The sequence below is a fragment of the Epinephelus fuscoguttatus genome, linkage group LG18, assembly GCF_011397635.1.
Source record: "Epinephelus fuscoguttatus linkage group LG18, E.fuscoguttatus.final_Chr_v1".
In the NCBI taxonomy this organism is placed as follows: domain Eukaryota; kingdom Metazoa; phylum Chordata; class Actinopteri; order Perciformes; family Serranidae; genus Epinephelus; species Epinephelus fuscoguttatus.
The window spans coordinates 88,004-108,746 of record NC_064769.1 but is presented as its reverse complement, the minus strand read 5'-3'; the positions used below and the strand labels follow the sequence as shown (position 1 = coordinate 108,746).

Genomic DNA, 20,743 nt, shown 5'->3' with positions numbered 1-20,743 from the left:
TTCCATCACTCGTTGGTCAGAAAACAGAATCATGTCACTTTTAGTGTTGTCACTTAGGCTGTTACGTTTGAAGAGAAGCACACAGAAACAAGTTTCCAAGCGAAAAACATGTGGTTTTGTGACATCTATAGCAGCCAGGCATATTTCTCTGGTTTCCATCAGGAGTTGGTCAAAAAACAGCATCATGTCACTTTTCCGGTTTTCAGGACCCGAAAAGCATTCTGGGAGCATATTGTCACTTAGGCTGTTACTTTTGACCAGAAGCACACAGAAACAAGTTTCCAAGCCAGAAACATGTGGTTTGGTGAATTCTGTATTAGGAACGTATATTTCTCTGATTTCCATCAGTAGTTGGTCAGAAAATAGCATCATGTCACTTTTAGTGTTTTCAGGTCCCATAAAGGAGTTTGAGAATATGTTGTCACTTAGGCTGTTACTTTTGTCCAGAAGCACTCAGAAACAAGTTTCCAAGCCAGAAACATGTGGTTTGGTGAAGTCTATAGCAGCCAGTCATGTTTCTCTGGTTTCCATCAGTAGTTGGTCAGAAAACAGCATCATGTTAGTTTTCGTGTTTTCAGGGCCCGAAAAACATTTTGTGAGCATATTGTCACTTAGGCTGTTACTTTTGACCAGAAGCACACAGAAACAAGTTTCCAAGCCAGAAACATGTGGTTTGGTTAATTTTGTTGTAGCAAGGCAGTTGTCTCTGGTTTTCCATCAGTAGTTGGTCAGAAAACAGCATCATGTTAGTTTTCGTGTTTTCAGGGCCCGAAAAGCATTTTGAGAGCATGTTGTCACTTAGGCTGTTACTTTTGACCAGAAGCACTCAAAAACAAGTTTCCAAGCCAGAAACATGAGATTTGGTGAAATCTATAGTATCAAGGGAGTTTCCTGTGGTTTCCATCACTAGTTGGTCAGAAAACAGCATCATGTCACTTTTACTGTTTTCAGGTCCCATAAAGGAGTATGAGAGTATGTTGTCACTTAGGCTGTTACTTTTGACCAGAAGCACACAGAAAAAAGTTTCCAAGCCAGAAACATGTGGTTTGGTGAATTCTGTGTTAGGAAGGTATATTTCTCTGGTTTCCATCACTAGTTGATCAGAAAACAGCATCATGTCACTTTTAGTGTTTTCAGTGCCTGAACACCATTTTGAGAGCATGTTGTCACTTAGGCTGTTACTTTTGTCCAGAAGCACTCAGAAACAAGTTTCCAAGCCAGAAACATGTGGTTTGGTGAAGTCTATAGCAGCCAGTCATGTTTCTCTGGTTTCCATCAGTAGTTGGTCAGAAAACAGCATCATGTCAGTTTCAGTGTTTACAGTGCCCGAAAAGGATTTTGAGAGCATGCTGTCACTGAGGCTGTTATTTTTGACCAGAAGCACACAGAAACAAGTTTCCAAGCCAGAAACATGTTGGTTGGTGAAGTCTGTTGTATCAACGCCGTTTTATCTGGTGTACATCAGTACTTGGTCAGAAAACAGCATCATGTCACTTTTAGTGTTGTCACTTAGGCTGTTACGTTTAAAGAGAAGCACACAGAAACAAGTTTCCAAGCCAGAAACATGTGGTTTGGTGAAGTCTGTTGTAGCAAGGCAGTTTTCTCAGCTTTCCATCAGTAGTTGGTCAGAAAACATCATCATGTCACTTTTAGTGTTTTCAGGGCCCGAAAAGCATTATGAGAGCTTGTTGCCACTTAGGCCGTTAGTTTTGACCAGAAGCACACAGAAACAAGTTTCCAAGCCACAAACATGTGGTTTGGTGAATTCTGTATTAGGAACGTATATTTCTCTGATTTCCATCAGTAGTTGGTCAGAAAATAGCATCATGTCACTTTTAGTGTTTTCAGGTCCCATAAAGGAGTTTGAGAATATGTTGTCACTTAGGCTGTTACTTTTGACAAGAAGCACTCAGAAACAAGTTTCCAAGCCAGAAACATGTGGTTTGGTGAATTCTATAGCAGCAATGCAGTTTGCAGTGGTTTCCATCAGTAGTTGGTCAGAAAACAGCATGATGTCAGTTTTAGTGTTTTCAGGGCCCGAAAAGCATTTTGACAGCGTGTTGTCACTTAGGCTGTTACTTTTGACAAGAAGCACTCAGAAAGAAGTTTCCAAGCCAGAAACATGTGGTTTGGTGAATTCTATAGCAGCAATGCAGTTTGCAGTGGTTTCCATCAGTAGTTGGTCAGAAAAAAGCATGATGTCAGTTTCAGTGTTTTCAGGCCCCGAAAAGCATTTTTAGAGCTTGTTGTTACTTTGGCTGTTCCTTTTGACCAGAAGCACACAGAAACAAGTTTCCAAGCCACAAACATATGGTTTGGTGAAGTCTGTTGTATCAACGCCGTTTTCTCTGGTTTTCATAAGTAGTTGGTCAGAAAACAACATCGTGTCAGTTTCAGTGTTGTCACTTAGGCTGTTACGTCTGAAGAGAAGCACACAGAAACAAGTTTCCAAGCCAGAAACATGTGGTTTTGTGAAGTCTATAGTAGCAAGGCAGTTTTCTCTGGTCTCCATCAGTAGTTGGTCAGAAAACAGCATCATGTCAGTTATACTGTTTTCAGGGCCCGAAAAGCATTTTGAGAGCATGTTGTCACTTAGGCTGTTACTTTTGACCAGAAGCACACAGAAACAAGTTTCCAAGCCAGAAACATGTGGTTTGGTGAATTCTATAGTAGCAAGGCAGTTTCCACTGTTTTTCATCACTAGTTGGTCAGAAAACAGCATGATGTCAGTTTTAGTGTTTTCAGGGCCCGAAAAGCATTTTGACAGCGTGTTGTCACTTAGGCTGTTACTTTTGACAAGAAGCACTCAGAAACAAGTTTCCAAGCCAGAAACATGTGGTTTGGTGAATTCTATAGCAGCAATGCAGTTTCCTCTGGATTCCCTCACGAGTTGGTCAGAAAACACCATCATGTCACTTTTAGTGTTTTCAGGCCCTGAAAAGCATGTTGAGAGCATGTTGTCACTTAGGCTGTTACTTTTGACCAGAAGCACACAGAAACAAGTTTCCAAGCCAGAAACATGTGGTTTGGTGAATTCTGTATTAGGAACGTATATTTCTCTGATTTCCATCAGTAGTTGGTCAGAAAATAGCATCATGTCACTTTTAGTGTTTTCAGGTCCCATAAAGGAGTTTGAGAATATGTTGTCACTTAGGCTGTTACTTTTGTCCAGAAGCACTCAGAAACAAGTTTCCAAGCCAGAAACATGTGGTTTGGTGAAGTCTATAGCAGCCAGTCATGTTTCTCTGGTTTCCATCAGTAGTTGGTCAGAAAACAGCATGATGTCACTTTTAGTGTTTTCAGGGCGTGAACAGCATTTTGAGAGCATGTTGTCACTTAGGCTGTTACTTTTGACCAGAAACACACAGAAACAAGTTTCCAAGCCAGAAACATGTGGTTTGGTTAATTTTGTTGTAGCAAGGCAGTTGTCTCTGGTTTTCCATCAGTAGTTGGTCAGAAAACAGCATCATGTTAGTTTTCGTGTTTTCAGGGCCCGAAAAGCATTTTGCGAGCATGTTGTCACTTAGGCTGTTACTTTTGACCAGAAGCACTCAAAAACAAGTTTCCAAGCCAGAAACATGAGATTTGGTGAAATCTATAGTATCAAGGGAGTTTCCTGTGGTTTCCATCACTAGTTGGTCAGAAAACAGCATCATGTTACTTTTACTGTTTTCAGGTCCCATAAAGGAGTTTGAGAATATGTTGTCACTTAGGCTGTTACTTTTGACAAGAAGCACTCAGAAAGAAGTTTCCAAGCCAGAAACATGTGGTTTGGTGAATTCTATAGCAGCAATGCAGTTTGCAGTGGTTTCCATCAGTAGTTGGTCAGAAAACAGCATGATGTCAGTTTTAGTGTTTTCAGGGCCCGAAAAGCATTTTGACAGCGTGTTGTCACTTAGGCTGTTACTTTTGACAAGAAACACACAGAAACAAGTTTCCAAGCCAGAAACATGTTGTTTGGTGAATTCTATAGTAGCAAGGCAGTTTGCAGTGGTTTCCATCAGTAGTTGGTCAGAAAAAAGCATGATGTCAGTTTCAGTGTTTACAGTGCCCGAAAAGGATTTTGAGAGCATGCTGTCACTGAGGCTGTTATTTTTGACCAGAAGCACACAGAAACAAGTTTCCAAGCCAGAAACATGTTGGTTGGTGAAGTCTATAGCAGTCAGTCATGTTTCTCTGGTTTCCATCACTCGTTGGTCAGAAAACAGAATCATGTCACTTTTAGTGTTGTCACTTAGGCTGTTACGTTTGAAGAGAAGCACACAGAAACAAGTTTCCAAGCGAAAAACATGTGGTTTTGTGACATCTATAGTAGCCAGGCATATTTCTCTGGTTTCCATCAGGAGTTGGTCAAAAAACAGCATCATGTCACTTTTACTGTTTTCAGGACCCGAAAAGCATTCTGGGAGCATATTGTCACTTAGGCTCTTACTCTTGACAAGAAGCACACAGAAACAAGTTTCCAAGCCAGAAACATGTTGGTTGTTGAAGTCTATAGCAGTCAGTCATGTTTCTCTGGTTTCTATCACTAGTTGGTCAGAAAACAGCATCATGTCAGTTTCAGTGTTTTCAGGGCCCGAAAAGGATTTTGAGAGCATGCTGTCAGTTAGGCTGTTACTTTTGACCAGAAGCACAAAGAAACAAGTTTCCAAGCCAGAAACATGTGGTTTGGTTAATTTTGTTGTAGCAAGGCAGTTGTCTCTGGTTTTCCATCACTAGTTGGTCAGAAAACAGCATCATGTTAGTTTTCGTGTTTTCAGGGCCCGAAAAGCATTTTGTGAGCATGTTGTCACTTAGGCTGTTCCGTTTGACAAGAGGCACACAGAAACAAGTTTCCAAGCCTGAAACATGTGGTTTGGTGAAGACTGTAGTAACAAGGTAGTTTTCTCTGGTTTCCATTACTAGTTGGTCAGAAAACAGCATCATGTCACTTTTACTGTTTTCAGGGCCCGAAAAGCATTCTGGGAGCATATTGTCACTTAGGCTGTTACTTTTGACAAGAAACACACAGAAACAAGTTTCCAAGCCAGAAACATGTGGTTTGTTCAAGTCTATAGCAGCCAGTCATGTTTCTCTGGTTTCCATCACTAGTTGGTCAGAAAACAGCATCATGTCACTTTTACTGTTTTCAGGGCCCGAAAAGCATTCTGGGAGCATATTGTCACTTAGGCTGTTACTTTTGACCAGAAGCACACAGAAACAAGTTTCCAAGCCAGAAACATGTGGTTTGGTGAATTTTGTTGTAGCAAGGCAGTTGTCTCTGGTTTTCCATCAGTAGTTGGTCAGAAAACAGCATCATGTTAGTTTTCGTGTTTTCAGGGCCCGAAAAGCATTTTGTGAGCATATTGTCACTTAGGCTGTTACTTTTGACAAGAAGCACTCAAAAACAAGTTTCCAAGCCAGAAACATGTGGTTTGCTGAATTCCATAGTAGGAAGGCAGCTGTCTGTGTTTTCCATCACTAGTTGGTCATAAAACAGCATGCTGTCACTTTTAGTGTTTTCAGGGCCTGAACACCATTTTGAGAGCATGTTGTCACTTAGGCAGTTACTTTTGACCAGAAGCACACAGAAACAAGTTTCCAAGCCAGAAACATGTGGTTTGGTGAATTTTATAGTAGCAAGGCAGTTTTCTCTGGTTTCCATTACTAGTTGGTCAGAAAACAGCATCATGTCACTTTTAGTGTTTTCAGGGCCCAAAAAGCATTCTGAGAGCATATTGTCACTTAGGCTGTTACTTTTGACCAGAAGCACACAGAAACAAGTTTCCAAGCCAGAAACATGTGGTTTGGTTAATTTTGTTGTAGCAAGGCAGTTGTCTCTGGTTTCCATCAGTAGTTGGTCAGAAAACAGCATCATGTCACTTTTAGTGTTTTCAGGGCCCAAAAAGCATTCTGAGAGCATATTGTCACTTAGGCTGTTACTTTTGACCAGAAGCACACAGAAACAAGTTTCCAAGCCAGAAACATGTGGTTTGGTTAATTTTGTTGTAGCAAGGCAGTTGTCTCTGGTTTTCCATCAGTAGTTGGTCAGAAAACAGCATCATGTTAGTTTTCGTGTTTTCAGGGCCCGAAAAGCATTTTGCGAGCATGTTGTCACTTAGGCTGTTACTTTTGACCAGAAGCACTCAAAAACAACTTTCCAAGCCAGAAACATGTGGTTTGGTTAATTTTGTTGTAGCAAGGCAGTTGTCTCTGGTTTTCCATCAGTAGTTGGTCAGAAAACAGCATCATGTTAGTTTTCGTGTTTTCAGGGCCCGAAAAGCATTTTGTGAGCATGTTGTCACTTAGGCTGTTCCGTTTGACAAGAGGCACACAGAAACAAGTTTCCAAGCCTGAAACATGTGGTTTGGTGAAGACTGTAGTAACAAGGCAGTTTTCTCTGGTTTCCATTACTAGTTGGTCAGAAAACAGCATCATGTCACTTTTACTGTTTTCAGGGCCCGAAAAGCATTCTGGGAGCATATTGTCACTAGGCTCTTACTCTTGACAAGAAGCACACAGAAGCAAATTTCCAAGCTAGAAATATATGGTTTGGTTAATTGTGTTGTAGCAAGGCAGTTGTCTCTGGTTTCCATCAATAGTTGGTCAGAAAACAGCATCATGTCAGTTTCAGTGTTTCCAGGGCCCTGAAAAGCATTTTGAGAGCTTGTTGTCACTTAGGCTGTTACTTTTGACCAGAAGCACACAGAGACAAGTTTCCAAGCCAGAAACATGTGGTTTGGTGAAGTCTATAGCAGCCAGTCACTTTTCTCAGCTTTCCATCACTAGTTGGTCAGAAAACAGCAGGATGTCACTTTTGGTGTTTTCAGTGCCTGAACACCATTTTGAGAGCATGTTGTCACTTAGGCAGTTACTTTTGACCAGAAGCACACAGAGACAAGTTTCCAAGCCAGAAACATGTGGTTTGTTCAAGTCTATAGCAGCCAGTCATGTTTCTCTAGTTTCCATCACTAGTTGGTCAGAAAACAGCATGATGTCACTTTTAGTGTTTTCAGGGTAGGAAAATCTTTTTGAGAGCATGTTGTCACTTAGGCAGTTACTTTTGACCAGAAGCACACAGAAACAAGTTTCCAAGCCAGAAACATGTTGTTTGGTGAAGTCTATAGCACCCAGTCATGTTTCTCTGGTTTCCATCACTAGTTGGTCAGAAAACAGCATCATGTCACTTTTAGTGTTGTCACTTAGGCTGTTACGTTTGAAGAGAAGCACACAGAAACAAGTTTCCAAGCGAGAAACATGTGGTTTTGTGACATCTATAGTAGCCAGGCATATTTCTCTGGTTTCCATCAGGAGTTGGTCAAAAAACAGCATCATGTCACTTTTACTGTTTTCAGGACCCGAAAAGCATTCTGGGAGCATATTGTCACTTAGGCTGTTACTTTTGACCAGAAGCACACAGAAACAAGTTTCCAAGCCAGAAACATGTGGTTTGGTTAATTTTGTTGTAGCAAGGCAGTTGTCTCTGGTTTTCCATCAGTAGTTGGTCAGAAAACAGCATCATGTTAGTTTTCGTGTTTTCAGGGCCCGAAAAGCATTCTGGGAGCATATTGTCACTTAGGCTGTTACTTTTGACCAGAAGCACACAGAAACAAGTTTCCAAGCCAGAAACATGTGGTTTGGTGAAGTCTATAGTAGCAAGGCATATTTCTCTGGTTTCCATCACTCGTTGGTCATAAAACAGCATGATGTCACTTTTAGTGTTTTCAGTGCCTGAACACCATTTTGAGAGCATGTTGTCACTTAGGCAATTACTTTTGACCAGAAGCACACAGAGACAAGTTTCCAAGCCAGAAACATGTTGTTTGGTGAAGTCTATAGCAGCCAGTCACGTTTCTCAGCTTTCCATCACTAGTTGGTCAGAAAACAGCATGGTGTCACTTTTAGTGTTTTCAGGCCCGAAAAAAGCAGTTTGAGAGCATGTTGTCACTTAGGCTGTTACTTTTGACAAGAAACACACAGAAACAAGTTTCCAAGCCAGAAACATGTGGTTTGGTCAAGTCTATAGTAGCAAGGCAGTGGTCTCTGGTTTTCCATCAGTAGTTGGTCAGAAAACAGCATGATGTCAGTTTCAGTGTTTACAGGGCCCGAAAAGGATTTTGAGAGCATGCTGTCACTTAGGCAGTTACTTTTGACCAGAAGCACTCAGAAACAAGTTTCCAAGCCAGAAACATGTTGGTTGGTGAAGTCTATAGCGGCCAGTCATGTTTCTCTGGTTTCCATCACTAGTTGGTCAGAAAACAGCATCATGTCACTTTTAGTGTTGTCACTTAGGCTGTTACGTTTGAAGAGAAGCACACAGAAAGAAGTTTCCAAGCCAGAAACATGTAGATTGGTGAAGTCTATAGCAGTCAGTCATGTTTCTCTGGTTTCCATCATTAGTTGGTCAGAAAACAGCATGATGTCCGTTTCAGTGTTTACAGGTCCCGAAAAGGATTTTGAGAGCATGCTGTCACTTAGGCCGTTACTTTTGACCAGAAGCACTCAGAAACAAGTTTCCAAGCCAGAAACATGTGCTTTGGTGAAGACTATAGTAACAAGGCAGTTTTCTCTGGTTTCCATTACTAGTTGGTCAGAAAACAGCATCATGTCAGTTTTAGTGTTTTCAGGGCCTGAAAAGCATTTTGAGAGCATTCAATTCAATTTCAATTCAATTTTATTTATTAAGCCCAATATCACAAATCACAATTTGCCTCACAGGGCTTTACAGCATACGACATCCCTCTGTCCTTATGACCCTCGAAGCGGATCAGGAAAAACTAAAAAAAAAACCCTTTAACGGGGAAAAAAACGGTAGAAACCTCAGGAAGAGCAACTTAGGAGGGATACCTCTTCCAGGACGGACAGACGTGCAATAGATGTCGTACAGAACAGATCAGCATAACAGATTAACAGTAATCCATATGACACAATGAGACAGAGAAAGCGAGAGAGAGAAAGAGGAGAGATGCAGGTAATTGAAAGTAATAATATTATAGTTACAGTTCTGGCTACTGCCGCACAATATGTTGAAAGTATGTAATAATATCTGGCAGTATACAAGTGTGACAATAGTCATATGTGTATAATAACAGTAGAAGTATGACTAATGACTAATGATGGCAGCAGCAGCAGGAGGCATCTGGCAGGACCACGACGGCAGCATAACCACACACGTCACGCTGTCCAGGCACCGCTGCGATATGAGTTAATCTGAGAGACAGTGGAGCACAAAAGGCTCCGGAGAAGAAGCCGAGTTAGTGACATCCAGAATTGCCGAGTAGCCTAAGTCAGCCTAACTAGGGGCTGGTACAGGGCAAGCCTGAGCCAGCCCTAACTATAAGCTTTATCAAAGAGGAAAGTCTTAAGTCTAGTCTTAAATGTGACGACGGTGTCTGCCTCCCGGACCATAGCAGGAAGATGTTTCCACAGGAGAGGAGCCTGATAGCTAAAGGCTCTGGCTCCTGATCTACTTTTGGAGACTTTAGGGACCACGAGTAACCCTGCGTTCTCAGAGCGCAGAGTTCTGGTGGGATAATAAGGCACTATGAGCTCTCTAAGATATGACGGAGCTTGACCATTTAGAGCTTTATAAGTTAACAGTAGGATTTTAAATTCAATTCTGGATTTTACAGGGAGCCAGTGCAGAGAAGCTAAAACAGGAGAAATATGGTCTCGTTTCTTAGTTCCTGTTAGTACACGTGCTGCTATATTCTGAATTAGCTGGAGAGTTTTTAAGGACTTACTAGAGCTACCTGAAAATAGAGAGTTACAGTAATCCAGCCTTGACGTAACAAAAACGTGGACCAATTTTTCTGCATCTTTTCGGGTCAGGATAGGCCTAATTTTCGCAATATTACGCAGATGAAAAAATGCAGTCTGTGAGGTTTGTTTTAAATGAGAATTAAAAGACAAATCTTGATCAAATATTACTCCGAGGTTTCTTACGGTAGTGCTAGAGGCCAGAGCCATGCCATCTAGAGAAACTATGTCATCAGATAAAGAGTTGTTTGGGGCCAAGAACAATAACTTCAGTTTTGTCTGAATTTAACATCAGGAAATTGGTGCTCATCCAGGTTTTTATGTCTTTAAGGCAGTTATGGAGTTTAGTAAATTGATTGCTTTCTTCTGGCTTCATCGATAAATACAACTGTGTATCATCCGCATAACAATGGAAATTTACAGAGTGATTTCTAATGATGTTACCTAAAGGAATCATATATAGAGTAAAGAGGATTGGTCCGAGCATAGAACCTTGCGGAATTCCAAAATAAACTTTAGTACGTAAGGATGATTCATTATGAACGTGAACAAACTGAAAACGATCAGATAAATAAGATTTAAACCAGCTCAGTGCAGAACCTTTTAGGCCGATTAACTCTGCAGTAGAATTTGAAGGTCAGTTGTGTCAAACGCCGCACTAATATCTAATAAAACAAGTACAGAGACAAGTTCTTTGTCTGAAGCAATCAGAAGGTCATTTGTAATTTTAACTAGAGCTGTCTCAGTGCTATGATGCACTCTAAATCCTGACTGAAATTCCTCAAATAGATTATTATCATGGAGAAAATCACACAGCTGGTCTGCGACTACTTTCTCAAGGATCTTTGACATAAAGGGAAGATTAGATATTGGTCTATAGTTGGCTAACACCTCTGGATCCAGGTTGGGCTTTTTTAGTAGAGGTTTAATTACAGCAACCTTAAAAACTGTGGTACATAGCCTGTTAATAAGGATATATTGATCATATCTAATATATGAGTGTTAACTAAAGGAAAGACCTCCTTAAGTAGCCTAGTTGGGATGGGGTCTAAGAGACACGTTGATGATTTAGATGAAGAAATCACTGCAGTCAATTCTTGAAGAGAAATTGGGGAGAAGCAATCTAAATATATATTAGGTTTTACAGCTGTGTTTGAGGTACTATCTGTACTATAGGTACTATCTGAGGACAGGAGGTCATGAATTTTGCCTCTAATAGTTAGAATTTTGTCATTAAAAAAGCTCATAAAATCATTACTGCTAAGAGCTAAAGGAATACAAGGCTAACTAGACTTGTCATTTCTATATGTGGTTTTTTTTTTGTTTTTTTTAATATAATGAATCCTTAGTGTTCAGAATTGAGTTTACACATTACATTACATTCTCATAGCTACAGCCAACATATGGAAAATACCCCAAGAGTCAGCGAGAGCAGGGGTGGAAGATGACTCACAGGTGGATTACACAGTAACAGACATTGGAACGGACACGACTATGACTTGGATCTGTGACTCAGTGAAGGATAGGGGCACGGACCTATCCACCAGGGCTAGAATTAGCAGCACTCAGGGCAAGGCGAGCGCATCTGTAGAGGATAAAAGTAGCACAGTTGAGAACAAGATGCTTCAGGTTTGTCCTTGCGGCTGGCAGAAAGTAACATCAGTAAAAGGCCTCAGAACTCAGAAGTTCAGGAGGTGGTCAGGCGTGCAAAGGCTTCTTCGGCCCCAGGGCCTAATGGAGTCCCATACCGGGTTTATAAAAGTGTGCCTGATATCCTTAAATTTTTGTGGAAACAGCTAAGAATAGTTTGGGGGAAAACAAATTATACCAAGAGCATGGCGTAGGGCAGGGGGTGTCCTCATTCCTAAGGAGAAGGAGTCTGTGGACCTTAGCCAGTTCCGGATGATTTCTCTCTTGAATGTAGAGGGGAAGATTTTCTTTGGTGCAGTTGCGCAGAGATTAGCTAGCTACTTAAAAAGGAATAGCTTAATAGATACCATGGTGCAGAAGGCAGGAATACCAGGTTTTTCAGGGTGTTTAGAGCATACTAGCATGATCTGGCACCAGATTCAGGCAGCAAAGATTAACAAAATATTGTGTGTAATATTTTTAGATCTTGCAAATGCGTTTGGTTCAGTACGGCATAGCCTCCTTTGGAGTGCGTTTGACTATTTCAGAGTGCCACAGGTAGTTGTTAACTTAGTGAAAGCATACTTTCAGGATATTAGGTTGTGTCTAAGTACGGCAGGTTGGCAGAGGCTAGAAATAGGCATTAGGTAGGTAGGTGGAGAGAGACATCAGAACGAGTTGCATCTTCCACCAGTTAGGGCTTACATGGATGACATGACACTGGTGACCACAACAATGCCATGTACAAAGAGGCTGCTAGAGAAGGTAAATAAGAACCTCAAGTAGGCCAGCATGAAGATCAAGCCTAGTAAATCTAGAAGCATCTCGATATGTAGAGGGAAGTTAAGTGATCGGAAGTTTGTCATAGATGATGAGGACATCCCAACAATTAGGGAAAAGTCAGTAAAGAGCTTAGGTAGGTGGTACAATGTGGAGTTGAATGATAAGGAACAGGTGGTGAAATTTAGAAAAGATGTGGCTGAAGGACTGGATATAACAGATAAATCAGAACTTCCAGGAAAGTTGAAGTTGTGGTGTTTGCAATTTGGGCTATATCCTAGGTTAATGTGGCCATTGTCAATTTATGAAATTCCAATATCCGTTGTAGAGAGAAATGAAAGGTCGGTTAGCTCCTATTTTAGGAAGTGGTTGGGCGCTCCTAGGTGCCTAAGTAGTGTTGCATTGTATGGAAAAGGGATACTTCAGCTGCCAGTATCTAGTTTAACAGAGGAATTTAAATGTACCAAGGTCAGGACAGAGCTCTTGTTATCTGGGAGTAAGGACGTGGTAGTTAGGAGTGTGGTTCCAAATCCAACCAAGGGGAGGAAGTGGAACTCAAGATCGGCAGTTCAGGAGGCAGAGGCAGCTCTTAGACATGCAGAGATTGTAGGTAATGTTCAGTTTGGCCGGGGAGGCCTGGGGCTTGGCTCAGGCAAACCGGTATGGAATACAGCAGGTCTCAAAGATAAAAGAAAGCTGGTTGTGGAACAGATACGTAGACAGGAGGAGATAGTAAGGGGTGCAAAGGTAGTGGCCCAGGCTAAACAGGGACAGTGGTTGAATTGGGAAAGTGTAGAGAAGAGGAAGCTTAGTTGGAGGGACCTGTGGAGTATGGAGGAGAATCGTATTAGATTCCTGGTAGGGGCTACATACGATGTGTTACCAACCCCCCAGAACCTAAAACTGTGGGTAAATGAGGACCCATCATGCCCATTGTGTTCAGGCACCGCAACCTTAAAGCATATTTTGTCAGGCTGTAAAGTTAGCTTGTCACAAGGCCGATATACATGGCGACATAACCAGGTGTTGAAATGTTTAGCTGCAGGAATCAAAGGGAAACGAAGACAGGTGAATTCAGAAGGTGTTAAGGATAGGAGTTTAGCAATTCAGTTTGTCCGTGAGGGGGAGAAATACAGAAGGGATAAGTTAGTAAGGAGGCAAGGGTGTGGCCACCTAGAAGATGCTTGTGATTGGGAAATGCAAGTAGATTTAGGGGGAAAGCTTGTTGTTTCCCCAGGAAATAGTTTGTACCAAGCAGGGGCCTGACATAGTGTTGTGGTCATTGAGGCAACGGCTAGTTTATTTCACTGAGCTGACAGTTCCTTGGGAAGACACAGTGGATGAAGCCTATGAAAGAAAAAAGCTTAGATATGCAGACTTAGGAGCAGACTTAGGAGCAGAAGCTGAGCAGCGAGGATGGAAGACTAGGATTTGTCCAGTGGAAGTGGGGTGTAGGGGATTCATAGCAAGATCAGCTGTCTCGCTCCTGGGGGAACTCGGAGTGCGGGGACAGAGTTTGAGGAAGACAGTGAGGGAAATGTCAGATGAAGCAGCCAGAGCCAGCCAGTTTATCTATAAGAGAAGAAATAATGTCAATTGGGGGCCAGCTGGAGAACTATTAAGCAGGGTACATAACTCCTTGAGATGAGGTGGAGAGATCCACTTCCTCTCAGGAGTAAATCCAGAAAGAGGAAGGTTATTTAAGTGTGGGAGTGGCCTATTTGAATCCCTTTTGTTTGAGATCATGCTGCAAGATGAGTGTGTTTGCTGATCCTGTAAGTTTATTTAACTAATAAGCTATTTTAACTTTAGCTTATATTGGAGTTATGCTATGTAGCGTGTGAAATAGAGTATGGTTATTGTGCTAGGAAAGGTAGTATCAGCACTACTTCTACCTGGAGCTTGCATGTACGGAGCCTGGGTTTGGTTGAAGGTGGCAGTGCTGTTTGGGCTGAGAAAGCCATGTGTAAGGAAGGAGGAAATCCAGGAAGAGGAAGGTTATTTAAGTGTGGGAGTGGCCTATTTGAATCCCTTTTGTTTGAGACCATGCTGCAAGGTGAGTGTGTTTGCTGATCCTGGAAGTTTATCTATCTCCTTTAACTTTAGCTTATATTGGAGTTACGCTATGTAGCGTGTGAAATAGAGTATGGTGAATGTGCTAGAAAAGGTAGTATCAGCATTGCTTCTACCTGGAGCTCTCATGTACGGAGCCTGGGTTTGGTTGAAGGTGGCGGTGCTGTTTAGGCTGAGAAAGCCATGTGTAAGTAAGATAAAGGAGGTTATTGGGTTGGTGTGGGGAGCAGTGAGACCTGGCATTAGGGGAGTGTCTCTGGGACGCCAGAGATCACTGTCTAGCCTCCTGGAGGTGTCGTGGGACCAACTAGACGAAACACCGGTGAAAGGAGGTTCCCACCCGATGACCCCAAAGACATGTTAGTTATCACTGCTCACTGGTCTGTATAGTTAAGCCTTACCATAATAGCTTATCATAGGGCTTAGGAGGTTATTCACTGAGTGCTGATCCTTTTCTAGATCACAAACTTCTTGTGTTTATTTGAATTCATTACATGTCATAAAAACGCACTCTTCTTCAGTTCTGTGCTGTTAGTGTCCATAGTCATACCTGTAAATGTTATATGTTCTGTGGGGTGTACGGATTCAAACAGTCAGGCTCCAGGCCTGGATGGTGTATCATACATGTATGATGAACTGGAACCTGGTACATTACCCCAAAACCTAAGGGGTAAAAAAGACACAAGTCATATTATCTTAAAAAAAAATGCTAGAATACAAATTGCAAATAAAGACTCAGGAGACAGCATCACTGCATAGAACAAATACTGATCCAGGGAGCAACATGTGTTTTACTATGAAACTTTGATTACATATAAATTCTGTGGAGAAACTGTGATACATTGGTACATTGTACATATTGTGGATTACAAACACAAGGTGAAGATGATTATAAAATGCAGCTACATTTTAGTAGAATGATTTCAGTAAACATGACAGCTAAGACATCTGAATGTACCAGTTATTTTTATTCATTTGTTTTTGTATAATACAAAAAGCTGTCATCTCAATCTGCTGTGGTAAAATTGATGAATTCACGGGTGAAATCTTTTGTGTTTTTAATGGGGAATGTGTTAGAAGCAGAATTTATATCAACCAGTTGCGTGCACAGACTTTTTGAAGGGCAGGGGCGAAAAGAAAAAAAAGGGCACTTCAGCGTGCGTTTTGGCTCCCAGGAGAGCACTTCAGCGTGCGCTTTGGCTCCCAGGAGGGCACTTTAGCGAGCATTTTTCAATAATTGGGCCACAAGGAGGGCACCACCATCGTTAACTTTAGCTTTAGCCTCAGCAGTGTTGCTTATGCCAGCCTCCAGAGGTGAAGCCCCTTTAAGGTAAGGGGCATGACGTTTCCAATTCACGCTCTAAGTGTTGCACCAATCACAACAGACTGAGAGCTGACCAATTAGAGCAGACTGGACTGCTGGGGAGGCGGGACATAAGCCAAAACAGTGTTTCACACAGAGGTGCTGCAGCACTGATAGTCAGGTGGCTTAAAGACATGTGAAAAGAATGGGGATGCGCCGGACAAAAGCACCAACATTTTTTTATGTGTTCTCCATCACCATAGCTTTCAATTTAGAAGGGGAGCCGCTTCATCACAATGGTGGAAGGCAGCCGCCATGTAAAATCTATAAGTGCCAATATCTCAGCTTCCAAGCTACTTAGAAGGTCAATTTTGGTGACAAAATATACATTTAACACTTACTACTTAACACTCACTTATTAGACATGATCCTTGATCCATGATCTCTCGAGGATTCAAAGATCCTTGAGAAAGTAGTCACAGACCAGCTGTGTGATTTTCTCCATGATAATAATTTATTTGAGGAATTTCAGTCAGGATTTAGAGTGCATCATAGCACTGAGACAGCACTAGTTAAAATTACGAATGAGATGAGATGAATGTTCTGATTGCTTCAGACAAAGGACTTGTCTCTGTACTTGTTTTATTAGATCTTAGTGTGGCGTTTGACACAATTGACCATCAAATTCTGCTACAGAAACTGGAACACTTAATTGGCCTAAAAGGTTCTGCACTAAGCTGGTTTAAATCTTATTTATCCGATCGTTTTCAGTTTGTTTTGGAGTTCCGCAAGGTTCTATGCTCGGACCAATCCTATTTATATGCTTCCTTTAGGTAACATCATTAGAAATCACTCTGTAAATTTCCATTGTTATGCGGATGATTCACAGTTGTATCTATCAATGAAGCCAGAAGAAACTAATCAATTAACTAAACTTCATAACTGCCTTAAAGACATAATAACCTGGAGGAGCACCGATTTCCTTATGTTAAATTCAGACAAAACTGAAGTTATTGTTCTTGGCCCCAAACAACTCGGAGACTCTTTATCTGATGACATAGTTTCTCTAGATGGCATTGCTCTGGCCTCTAGCACTACCGTAAGAAACCTTGGAGTAATATTTGATCAAGATTTGTCTTTTAATTCTCATTTAAAACAAACCTCACGGACTGCATTTTTTCATCTGCATAATATTGCGAAAATTAGGCCTATCCTGACCCGAAAAGATGCAGAAAAATTGGTCCACGCTTTTGTTACCTCAAGGCTGGATGACTGTAACTCCCTGTGGTAAGTCTTTAAAAACTCTCCAGCTGGGACTTCCGGTATGGCGGCGACCAGGCTGGTAGCGTAGTTGGAGAGCTCCCAAAGCGGTTCGTTATTTCCCCTGATTGAAGTGATTAACGTGTTTACAACTGAGAATTTCTTATGGGGAAATATCACCTAAGAAAAGCTAAGACCACAACGAGTCAGGATAGTGAGACAAGCAAGAAAATGGCGACAAAAGATACCGACGAACTTGACGCAGGTGAAGCTAATGCTACTGTGGACTCCCTGCATGCTAGCATATGTGCTATCTGCGCTGACATTAAAGCGGGTCATCTGGACATAAAAAGAGAACTGAGCAGATTTTGTGAGACAGTCAAGAGAGACATGAAGGAAGAGCTCGGAAACTTCAAAGAAGAAGTTAACAGGAAACTGAGCGAGATCAGTGCAGAACTCAAGAACACAGAGTCTAAGATGGATGAAGTAGAGAACCGAGTGGCAGAGGTGGAAGAGTGGACTGTCAACGCTAAAGACGTGCTTCTACAGGCTTTGAAAGAACAAGAGCAAGTTAACGGACTTAGAAACACGCTCCCGCAGAAATAATCTCCGCATCTTTGGGATTCCCGAGGGAGAGGAGGGGAGCGATGCATATGAGTTTCTGGAAAAGTTTGTTAAGTCAGAGCTGCAACTACTGGACATTGACCTTAAAATACAACGTTGCCACCAGTCACTTGGACCAAAACCTCCACCACAAGCCGCTCCGAGATCTATGATCGCATATTTCCTCGTGTACAGAACCAGGGGCGGAAATCCCTGGGAGGACAGGGGGGACATGACTCCCCCTTCAGTAAAGCTGTACCCCCCTAGAATAATTTGAGACACAATTAATAATTTTTGAACAATGTAGTAGTATTTATTAAAAGCACAATGTAAGCGGTGCTCATTATAATCGCGCAATAATGTGCTATTTACATCTTAAAAGATTTAGTCCCCCCCTCCCATTCCTAGTAGTGGTATATCCCACACTCTTTCCAACGGGCGGGGCTGCTTGGCAGCAGTAGCAGCGTGTGGCTGGACCCGCTGCCCACATCACGCATGGCAGGGTAAGTCCACTCACACAGACACAGTTTAACTTACACAAGTTACAACACATCCCATTTACTGTTACAACAAGCCCCAGGCCCAGGCTGGCAATATAAACTGTCTGCAATATTTCTCCTGCATTGTTCAAAAGTCTACTCAATGAGTGCTGCTAAGCTAAAAGCTAATGATTAGCTCAGAGTTTAGTGATAGTCAGAGAGGACAGGAGAGAAAGAAGAGGGAGAGGACAGGACAAGAGCAGTCAGTGGCGGAGCGGCTCGTAGCTATGGGTACCTGTCTGTAGGCTCTCCACCTGTCAGTGAGACAAACATGAAAGAGAGCCAGGCTGACTTTCAGTCAGCCTGGCTACAGTGCTGAAAAGAAACCTCGGGTTGTTCTTATTGTCTATTAATGCTGAGTAATAGTTTGCTCTGGCATTGCGGAGGCCCCTCTTATAAGTTTTGAGACTGTCTGTCCAGATTAAACGAGATTCTTCCAGTTTGGTTAATTGCCGATTCCTTTCAAATTTTCGCGATATTTGTTTTAACTTAAGGGTTTGAGAGTTATACCAAGGAGCGAACTTTCTTTGCTTTTTTAACTTCTTTTTAAGAGGAGCTACAGAGTCAAGTGCTGTTCACAGCGAGCCTACAGCACTATCGACAAAATGATCAAAGTCGGTACGGTAAACCTCTGTTACTGAGGGACTTGGTATTGAATTTAATGACAGAGTAATCTTTTCCTTAAATTTTGCGAGAGCACTATCTGATAAACATCTGGTATAGTAACTGTTGCTGAGTGGCATGTAATCGAGTAAACAGAAATCAAAAGTAATCAGATAATGATCCGATAGCGAGGGATTCTGTAGAAAGACTTTTAGATTATCAATTTCAATTCCATACGTCAGAACTAGATCGAGGGTATGGTTAAAACAGTGAGTGGGTTCATGTACACCCTGACTGAAGCCAATGGAGTCTAATAATGAGATAAACGCGGTAGCCAGGGAGTCATTATCAACGTCGACATGAATGTTAAAATCGCCTACAATAATAACTTTATCTGATTTAAGAATTAAACTGGATAAAAACTCTGAGAATTCAGATACAAATTCAGAATACGGGCCAGGAGCACGGTACACTATAACAAATAAAAGTGGCTGTGATGTTTTCCAGGTCGGATGTAAAAGACTAAAAACGAGGCTTTCAAATGAATTATAATCTAGTTTAGGTTTAGGGCTGATTAACAGGCTAGAGTTAAAAATGGCTGCAACTCCCCCTCCTCGGCCGCTGCCTCGAGGAATGTGGGTATTATTATGACTGGGAGGAGTGGACTCATTTAGACTAACATATTCATCTGGACACAGCCAGGTTTCAGTGAGACTGAGTAAATCAATATGATTATCTGATATTAATTCGTTTACTAACACTGCTTTAGACGATAGAGACCTGATATTTAACAGTCCGCATTTAATTCTCCTGTTTTGTCTTTCTGTCACAGAAGAGGTTTTAATTTTTATGAGGTTGTTATGCACAACTCCTCTTTGTTTAATTTTAGATTTAAATAATTTAGGTGGTCGGCGGACAGACACCGTTTGTATAAAACTATGAAAACTATGGCTGGGTAACTGAACTAGAAGCTCAGAGAGGCGTATAGGACTGCGACTCTGAGTCCTGGTCTCAACTCTGGGTTGTCAGGGATTTAAATTACTAATAAAGTTTGCCAGGTTCCTAGAAATGAGAGCAGCTCCATCCAAAGTGGGATGAATGCCGTCTCCTAATAAGACCAGGTTTTCCCCAGAAAGTTTGCCAATTATTAACAAAACCCACATTGTTTGCTGGACACCACCTGGACAGCCAGCGATTAAATGATGACATGCGGCTAAACATGTCATCAGTGGTCAGATTTGGGAGGGTCCAGAGAAAACTACGGAGTCCGACATCGTTTTTGCATATTCACACACCGAGGCAATATTCATTTTAGTGACCTCCGATTGGTGTAACTGGGTGTCATTGCCGCCGACGTGAATAACAATCTTACTGAACCTACGTTTAGCTTTAGCCAGCAGTTTTAAATTAGATGCACTGTCGCCCGCTCTGGCCCCAGGGATACATTTGACTATGGTCGCTGGTGTTGCTAACTTCACGTTTCTCAGAATAGAGCTACCAATAACCAGAGTTTTATCCTCAGCGGGTGTGTCGCTGAGTGGGGAAAAGTGGTTGGAAATGTGAACAGGCTGGTGGTGAGCCGTGGGCTTCGGCTTGGAGCTGTGCTTCTGGCGAACCATAACCGAACCTCCCGGCTGAACGGGAGTTACCGGAGGACAGTTAGCAGAGGCTCAGGCTATGTGGCTCTGCACCGGCTACAGGGGACTGGCTAACTACCGCAGCTACTGAATGGTTTTCCATGGTGCGGAGCCACGCTTCTAATTCACTAAGCCTCGCCTCCAACACAGCAAATAAGCTACACTTGTTACAATTACCATTGTCGCTAAAGGAGGCAGAGGCATAACTGAACATTTGGCACACCGAGCAAGAAAGAGCAGAGGGAGAAGCCTTCGCTAACTTTAAACCTAATGTAGCTACCAAGGCTAGTAACGTGCAAACAACAGCTAAGAGATTAGCGAGAAAGTCGTAGAAAGGAGGAGAGCTATAAGTGCTTAAACAGAACTAGTGTGGGTTAAGACTTGAAGTAGACGTTAAAGCAACGTTAAAGCAACTGAAGTGGGAAAACAGGCTACCAATTCACCAGAGCAGTACAGAGACGCTGTCACAGAAACACCGGAAATGACACAACTCGCTTACCACAATACGTCAGCACGTCAGGCCAAAGTAGCCCAAAACGGGTCAAAGTAGTCTAAAAAGGTCAAAAGTAGCACAAAAT

General features: G+C 42.0%; 1 protein-coding gene across 2 annotated transcripts in view; it reads left to right on the top strand.

Annotated features, from left to right (window-relative positions):
* Window positions 1-20,743, top strand: part of LOC125905816 (uncharacterized) — a 197,314-nt gene that overhangs the window by 131,584 nt on the left and 44,987 nt on the right. Inside the window, exon 1 of one of the 2 annotated variants that reach the window (XM_049604056.1) lies at window positions 13,905-13,922. The exons of the other annotated variant lie outside the window; for it this stretch is intronic. The gene's annotated coding sequence lies outside the window, so the exon portion shown is untranslated. Of the gene's footprint in view, window positions 1-13,904; window positions 13,923-20,743 lie in introns of those variants that run through there. 2 annotated transcript variants of the gene reach the window in all.